Source organism: Teleopsis dalmanni, chromosome 1, assembly GCF_002237135.1.
Source record: "Teleopsis dalmanni isolate 2A chromosome 1, ASM223713v2, whole genome shotgun sequence".
NCBI classification, from domain to species: domain Eukaryota; kingdom Metazoa; phylum Arthropoda; class Insecta; order Diptera; family Diopsidae; genus Teleopsis; species Teleopsis dalmanni.
The window spans coordinates 25,999,938-26,009,091 of NC_051846.1; the positions used below are offsets into that span (position 1 = coordinate 25,999,938).

At 27.1% G+C, this 9,154-nt stretch overlaps 2 protein-coding genes across 2 annotated transcripts in view; one reads left to right on the plus strand and one right to left on the minus strand.

Moving 5' to 3' along the window:
- The window catches only part of LOC119672781 (cyclin-dependent kinase 14-like), a gene marked incomplete in the record, with an annotated part of 829,514 nt that overhangs the window by 240,333 nt on the left and 580,027 nt on the right, over positions 1–9,154 (plus strand).
- Positions 1–9,154, minus strand: part of LOC119678549 (histone-lysine N-methyltransferase Suv4-20-like) — a 305,207-nt gene that overhangs the window by 198,331 nt on the left and 97,722 nt on the right. The gene's annotated exons all lie outside the window — the stretch shown is intronic.

Consider the following 9,154-nt stretch of genomic DNA (forward strand, 5'->3'; position numbering starts at 1 on the left):
ACTAAGTGTAACTAATGATCTCAGCACAAGTGAATGTAAGGCAATCATGTGCAATAATAATGAGGTTATACATGTAGCTGGCTGCAATGGAGAAACTAAAGGCGGTGGTTTACTTGATGAAATCAATTCTCCTAGCTTAATAGTAACAAATGTAGATTCTCAAATTGAACAAAAGACTGGTAAAACTGATATAGAAATGTATAAAGATATAAAATCAAACTTATCGACTGACAAATGTGCTGAACTTAAGCAAGAAATAGGACTCGCAAATCTAGTGGATTTGACAAGTGAACTACAACAACAATTGGATAAAACTTCTTCAAGTTTCGAAATATTGCAAAATGAACCTAGTTCAAAAAATTCCTTAAATTCAAAATCTTGCACACAATCCAGTTCGGTAAGTGATGTTATAGATTTTCAAGAGAGTGTTATATTACGTAGACAGCAATTGAGCCGTGTAGCCGAATGGGTACAGAATAATACACAACAATTAGAACAGCAGCAACAAGTGATAAATGCTATGAATCATTGTGATTCTTCAGGTACAGATCGTCAGTCCTCATTCTCTACCATTGATCAATTAGATTCTGTTTCTATGGAAAAGTTATCAATGGACTCTGGTTATAAGACTACACCGCAACCACAAACTAATGGTTATTCAGATAATCAACAAGATGAAACAAATAAATCAACTGAAGATTCATTATCACCCAAAACTGAACCAGTTAATAATCATACGAATATTAATAATAATATTAATAAAATGCAACAAACACCGCCATTACAATATCAACAACAACAACAACAGCAACAACAACCACTTATTAATACTGCGCATACATTTTATCGACGCACAACACGATCGGGTCTTCCAGTTGCATATACTACATCTGATCTCATTACGCATAACGGCAGTACTTGCAACAGTAACACTCCAACTCTGCCAGAGCAGCCAACGTGTGATATATTAAATTATAAATATTATCCCAGTGAAACGGATAAGACACGTGCCATTAAAGCGGAATTGCACACCACCACGCAGAATGTGGACATAGCACAAATGGAATATAATGTCAAACAATTTTTGCTCAAACAGAATGAATGGTCTATGCACTGTTCCCGCACAAATAATAGTAATAGTACCGGTACTATTGTCTCGACAGGTAGTCAATTGCACAGCAATGGAAATATCGGTTTAGCGACAACACAGAAACTACAAACTACAGGTAAAAACTTAAGGCATATGAAATTATTTAGCGGTGCCGGAATCGGTCCAGGTGTTGGAGAACGTGTACGTGTGACAACAACAACTACGCCGGCTCTAAACGCTAATCAAGTCATAGCAACAACAATCACAGCGCCGAGTAGTGCTACTACAGGAAATAAACCCGTGGTACACACAATACCACAAAGAACTGAAACGAATTTATAAGTAGCAAAATATTTGTTAATTAATTGCTTAAATAGATAAAAAATATATTATATATATTGTACTTTTAGCATAGTTGAGAGCATGAATGTGGATAATATAGACCTTCAGATATTCTAAAACCAAACATATTTACTTGTAATTTAATTATATTTAATAGGCTTGATTAAAAGTTTATTACTCAATGTATTTAATTAATATTGAACTAAGCGATGCGCCACAAAAATTATTATTTAAATAAAATTTACTAAAAAAGCTTTTAGCATTGCCTAATTATTTAGTAAAATATATTAAATTAAATTTCAAAAAATATGCAGAACCGAAATTACTTAGTTTATAACGCCTACGAAGCCTAAGATTGTCCGTATTTATTATAAATAAGTAACATCCTTTAAAATATGTGTAATTAATAATTAATTAACGTAATTGTTTATCTTCATTGCGAACAAAATTATACTTGATATTTGGTATATAGTCATATACAAAACTCTCAAAAACTTATATAAATTAAAAGCAGATAGCAATAAGCATTGAATTATTTATATTAATTGGTTAATCACATATAACGAAAAAAAGTAAAAATTGTTTAACTAATGTTTAACGTATTAATATAAAAAAGATACAAAAAAAAAAAACTTGTAAGATGGCTGAAAGCAATATTTAATTACATATATCGTTTATTTTTTAAACTCGTAACGTAAAAATAATATTAAATTAAAAAAAAAATATTGTAAAATAATTATATACATTTATAAGATATTTAATGATATAGTATATACGTATATATTTGTCTAAGGTATTTATCAGATAGTTAAAAAATTGCATTTATATGTGTGTATATTAAAAATGAATATAAATTATTAATTTTAAAAATAATATTATAAATTAAAATATGAACATTTTATATTAATTGTTTTTGTTAAAATTTTATTTTTTATTAATTTTTTGTATAAATAATTTTTTAATGTTATAAATATTTGAAACTGTGTTTTTTTTTTATTAATTTTTGTTAGTATAATTTTTAAAAGTTTTAATTAATTTTTTTTTAATACACGCCTCTACTTGACAGATAACATTACATATCGATAAGGAACTTTTTCTTTGTACAAACCGGTTGCAAAGGTTACTGCAATATTATGAAAGTAGCGAAACAGGCTTAGTTTCTAGATAAGTAACTAAATTAAAACTTTAGATTAAATAGTAATAAACTTGAATGGTGACAATGTAATATCATTTAGCTTCTCAATAAAGAATATCCCAAATGTCCCAAATGAACTGTAATGAACTTATTTTATAATGGATTGCTCTTTCTTTCAAACTTGTGGCAACACTGCATTCACATTTCATCTAATAACATTTAACATCTAATAGGTATTATTTGTATTTTGTGGTAACACAAAAATGTGTGGCAAAAATGTTTTGCATTATGAAATTCGTATGAAATACTACGATAACATTACTTTAAAAGTAGTAACTTTGGATAAGTAAATAACTTATTCGGGTCACAAAACACAGTATGTAGTAATGAAACTAACAGCGTTACAAAACGATATGCTGGTGATAACTCTAGCAGAAGTAGGTCTAATAGTTAAGGTGTATGAATTTCGAGCCACTCTGTTCGAACACATTAGGCTTATGTATTGTGGGATTTTGGTACAGCGCACCGTCCAACAAGTGGCTCCACTGAAGTGAAGGGTTAGTGAAGAATTAGACATAAGGCTACTCAAACACATTAAAAATAACCAAGCTATGAATATTAAAAATGAGCTAAAAGCGAAGCCTTAATAAAAAAAAGGTTTGACAGATTACTGCTAATCGAAAAGAACTGTATAACAAATACTTAAGTCAACTTAAAAGCTAAGTGTTACAATGTCCAAAAACAAATAATATATCACAGACATTCACGAAGAAACTAGTCTTTTGCAAATGTCTAGTACAAAAAAGTATTTGAAAGGGTTATGACAGTTTGAAAGGTAGACAGTGCACGTTTCCGCTCATAATGACTCAGAGATAATGATTCAGATCTCATTTTGACTGTGCGGAGGTCTCCACAATCATTAATCTCCTTAATCCATTAATCCAGCTCCTTAATCCAGCTCCTTAATCCTTAATCCAGTTAATAGAATACAAGGTAGAATAAGGAAAAACAGCAGTTAGAAAATTTGCAGTTCAACTGGACTATATAGTTAGATTACTTACATCTAATTTCACAGTCGTCACATAGATCGTAAGACTGACTTATATATGTTATTATATTTAAGTCAGCAAAGTTGACGATTATGGCATTATAAAGTCAGTCCTGAGTCTTCTGGATTGACTGCGAAATCAGCCCTTTAAATTCCTGAAATTGTTCTATTTTTAGTAATACTAAGAAATATTTAGTTATATTATTTAAGTTATATTAACTATTATATTCTTTATTGAAAACTGAATATTTAAGAAGTTTTAATGATTAAAAGTTATCTTTATTTCAAATGGCATTTAGTGGTTATGAAAGAAATACATTTTTTCATCCTTCTACATATTGAAATGGATATTTAAGTTAGATACATTTTTAAAGTTTCAAAAAGTATTAGCATTTTCAACGAATGAAATAAAAAGATAAATAATATTTTATCTAGAATAAATATATCACAATGTCGAGAGATTGTTGGTTCTTTGTTTCACATATTGAATCAGAAAAAACGAAATATTAACGAGATATTGTCTTAGTAATTTATGTTTCGGAACTTATTATAGTATCTGTAAGTCAATTTCTAATATCTTTTAAATTAGCAAAGTTTATTAAAAATTATTTTGAATAATTTGAGCCTATACTTTTTATTATGTCAATTATACTTATATTACCTTCAATCAGTACCTTAAATATTAAATGCCCTATACTCACAATATTAAAAATCCTTCCTAAGAATCAGCTTAAAAGTTAATCAATGCTTTAATATATATACCCAAAAAAAAAAACTCATTAATAACATTAAGGTAACTATATTCACATATGTATCATAAACTATTTATAATATATTTAATATTTATAGTTTTTTGCATTAATTTTTTTCAATCTTTTAATTATTAAAATTTTTATTAATCTTTTATAGTTTGCATAAACAAATCTATTTAATTTTAATTATGTTTTAAATAAGTTTTTATTTATTATTTATTTGATATAATATATTAATACAAGGCAAAAGGGGACATATTTTAAATATTAATAGAGGTTCAACGTATTAAAATGAACTAATTTTGAATGTACTTTAAGATAGTTTCACAACGGTTAGATGCCTTGAAGTTGGGTGTCATATGCCTGATTGCTTGACCCACGGAGTTCCTCCTGTGTCGATTTAAACACAAACTTTTTAAAAATAGTTTATTTTTAAACTTTATTTTATATTAAAACTAATAGATAATAAAATAGATTTTTGTTTGATATTAAAGAATTATGTTTTTTGAATGGATTTGAAAAATATAACCGATATGTTTCGAGTTTTTCATAAATTTTCTAACCATAACAACATTTTTAATGGAATTTTTTTTTTTGTATAATAATGTGTATTTTTCGTAAAAGAAACATGTACCTATCACATATCGGTTTCCTATGTAGTTTCTTTAGTGTACCACGTACTTAACATAGTAAAATTAATTATGACTAAAACTTTTTTAGTTAGAAGTTTGACCACCAAAACTCAATCAACCATATCCAGTTTTACTCATATAAATTTTTTTAACCATTTTCATATAACCTTAAATATTTCGTTAAAAGAATGACCTTAATTTCATCAGTAACATAACATTATAAACATCATTAATGAATGAATTATTTTTATAAATTAAATGACCATATAATCATTATAGTCCAGCAAATATATAATATATATTTATATACATGACACATATAATATCGAAAGCATTTCTAGAAAATACTTAATATATGTATAAACATATATACACAAATTTATGTCTATCTATAATTATTTATTTTTTATATCATATACATATATATTAATCACATGCTTTATACTTGTTATGTTTGCCAATTTTAACTATAATCAAATATATGTTCTTATTTCATATATCAATCAATTGTAAATTTAAAAATATATATCTGATATAAATCATATATTTATTTTTTGTATTCATAATCGTATATATAAAATCATAATCACACATCTTTATATATATATTAAAGCTCTATGATAAATGATAATGCTTTACACCAAAGACTTAAAATTTTGCTTATAAAAATCATAGATAGTATTAATTATATAAGTCATCTGATATTAGACTAATGCCTATAAATGTTAATTTATAATTTATAAATTCAAATTTGAATTACATCTAACTATACAGTTTTGTCTCCTATATATTATTTTGTCTGATATATTTATTTATATATGCATATATATATTATTTGAAATTAATATATAAAATGTTTTTATATAGTTCTTTATAATTATTTGCTTTATATACAAACAAAAGTACATACCATACGTATCAAAGAAACCATATAAATAAATACAGATATTTTATTTTTTAATTTAAAAATTTAATAAAAAAATAATTTATTGTTTTAATGACCAAAATTTTAAAAAATTTTTTTTTTTTTAAACGGGCTTTTCGGTCACTTGTTGTATAATATAATTGTTTGAAAAATTAAGTTTTTAAAAAATTTTTTATTTACAAGAATATTTCGACAGTACCCTGAAGATGACTATAGAATATCGTCGAAATATTTGTGTAAATAAAAATTTTTTTAAAAATTAAATAATAATAAAAAAGTATATTATTAAACGATTGACCAATTAGCCCGTTTTAAAAACAAGATTATTAATGAAAATATAATAAAAAAAATATATTCCAATATCAAATAAAAAATAATAAATGAAAAATAAAATAAATATTTTATTACTTGTCATATATGCAATATTTACTAATATATAAGCAAATGCAGCAATCCAACTTCAATGAAGGCAGTTTTTACTTTAACTTTAAATATTTAAATGTATACATAAAAAATCTTTAAAACTATAATCAAAATAAAAAAATTAAATAATTTAGTACTTTATAAAAAATCTAAGCAAATCGCCATTTTCTATCGATATTTTCCTGTTGTTTTTTTTTTTTGTTAATTATGTTATAAATAAATAAATCGATAAAAATAGTAAAATAAATTTAAATAGAATAATTAAAAAATTTTCAATAAGTTTAATTTGCTGAAGCTTATAAATTTCGGTTTATAAATTTGCATATAAACTATGAACAAAAACAATTATGTATTATATATATATATATAAATTATATTATTATTAGTTTAGGTAAAAATTTGTTATACATATACTGTTTATAAACTTTTATTTAATTAATTGATTATTGTACTATTGAAATGTTATAATTTTTATTGCTAAGCTCTTTATATATATATATATCTACCTGCTCTATACCACCTTATGTAAGAATAAATAAATACATATACATAATAATTATTAAAAATAAACATTTTATTACATAATTTTTTTTTTTTTTTCCAAAAAAAGGGTTGGGAAGTAGTCACCGCGTCACTGCATCCTCGAGGATTATTGTGACATATTCACTTCAGTTCCATAGACGAGTAGCAGTTAAGAATGCCAGTATGTCCTTTGGAGAGATGTTACCTAATTCCGTTATAAGCGGATAGGCAATGGATAAGTAGTGAAGTCTGAGTCTTGCAAGACTATCACAGTGACACAATATATGTTCTGCTGTTTCCTCTTCCTCGTAACGAAGTCTACAGCTATCGTTTCCAGTAATACCTAGATTCAATAAATGTTTTTTAACTCCGCAGTGTCCAGTTAGAAAACCTGTGACAAGTCGGATGCCACTTCTGTTCAGCATAAGTAGCTCCTTAGTTCTGGCTTTTGATCGAAACGGCATGGATTCTTTTGCTTGTCTGCAGGTAATTGTATTATCCCAATCATTCTGAGCTGCTCTTTCCAGCCATTCATTAGTTTTAAGTTTGAAAAAGCTCCACGAAGGACCGCAGAATGGTTGTGGCCCAATATAGTATGGGGCCGCCCCTTTTCTCGCTAGTTCATCTGCTTTTTCGTTTCCCTCAAAACCGCTGTGCCCTGGAATCCATATTAAGTGGACTCTGTTCCTTTCAGCAAGGTCTTTGAGAAGTAGAAGGCATTCCCACACTATTTTTGAGGTTACTCGAGGTGAGCGTAGTGCTAGGAGTGCCGATTTACTGTCAGAAAAGATATATATGTTTTTTCCTGTGACGGGTTAACCTTTATATACCCTGAGATATAATTCAATTGCGTGTACTTCAGCCTGAAAAACTGAGTTTTCTTTACTCATACTCGCAAACATTTCCTCTTTAGGTCTTACTCCATATACTCCCGCCCCCACTCCTTCCATCCGTGTACCACAGATGGTAGTCTCCAGCGAATGGAGGTATGTTCCGTTCCCATTCATTTCTGTCTGGTATTAGTATTAGGAAGTTACTTATGTGTACCACAGATGGTAGTCTCCAGCGAATGGAGGTATGTTCCGTTCCCATTCATTTCTGTCTGGTATTAGTATTAGGAAGTTACTTCATAGTTACTTATGAAAATATGTTTTTTGAATAATTTGTTACATTCGTTGAAACCTAATCTGAAGTCCCACCAGACGTTGGGAACCCTATTAAAATATATACCTATTATATATTATAATTTCCTTGCAACTAATGAATATAAAAAGCATTAAACAATATATTGTCAGTATGAATAAATGAATATATCGAATTTTATAATCTCGATATAATAATATAATATCGAATAAATATATATCGAATATATATACTTAAAGTATGTGATGCAAGAAACTCAAATATGAAATATAATAACAAAATATAAAGAGGAGGAAAGGTTTTAATCTCGATTGATAGACCATGGTTTGCTATTTGTAGAGAATAACATTTATGTAAAGTAAGAGATAATATTGATTCTAAACTGGAACCATATTTAAGAATTATGTTACATCAAGTGATGAATCTAAAAATCAAGTGGAGTCAGTTTTGGGAGACAATTGAATAGATGTATGACGTTAAGCGGAACAACTTCGATCACCGCACTATTCATTTGCGGGTTTATTTTATTGGGTTTTTCGAGAAGTATTTTAATTTAATTTTTTCTTCTCAGAGGGCTTAATTATATTAAATCATATAATCATTCATACATACTTAAGCTACATACCATACAGTGAGATTGGAACTAATTATAATTATATATTGTTATTATTGCAAGAGATATACTTTTATCTATTGAATCTACTGTGTAAATCAACTTTCCTTAAATGATCAAGAACTCTTTGATTTGAACTTTCAGTTATTTGCTCAACGAAATCTAGACAAAGGTATTGTACTCGTTTTCTGGCAATCTATAATTGTTGTTTCGAGTATTGATCAGTCAAACTTCAATAAATTAATTATAGTTTTTGTTGTTCTCTTTTCATTTCTATTTCAACCCTTTTACCTTTTAAATATTATCTTTTCGTCATAAGACGATTCACTTTCGACAAAAAAAATAACATAACTATAACTGTTTATAGCTCTATTACTATATATTTAATAAACACAATTATACTACAGCTGGTTTATGATTTCGTGAATTTGATAACGAATCTTCACAGCAAATTAAAAACCTCAAATTAGAACATTCAACTCAAGTACGACTTTGGATCAATTGGCTGATGAATTTTGACGCTGAGCTT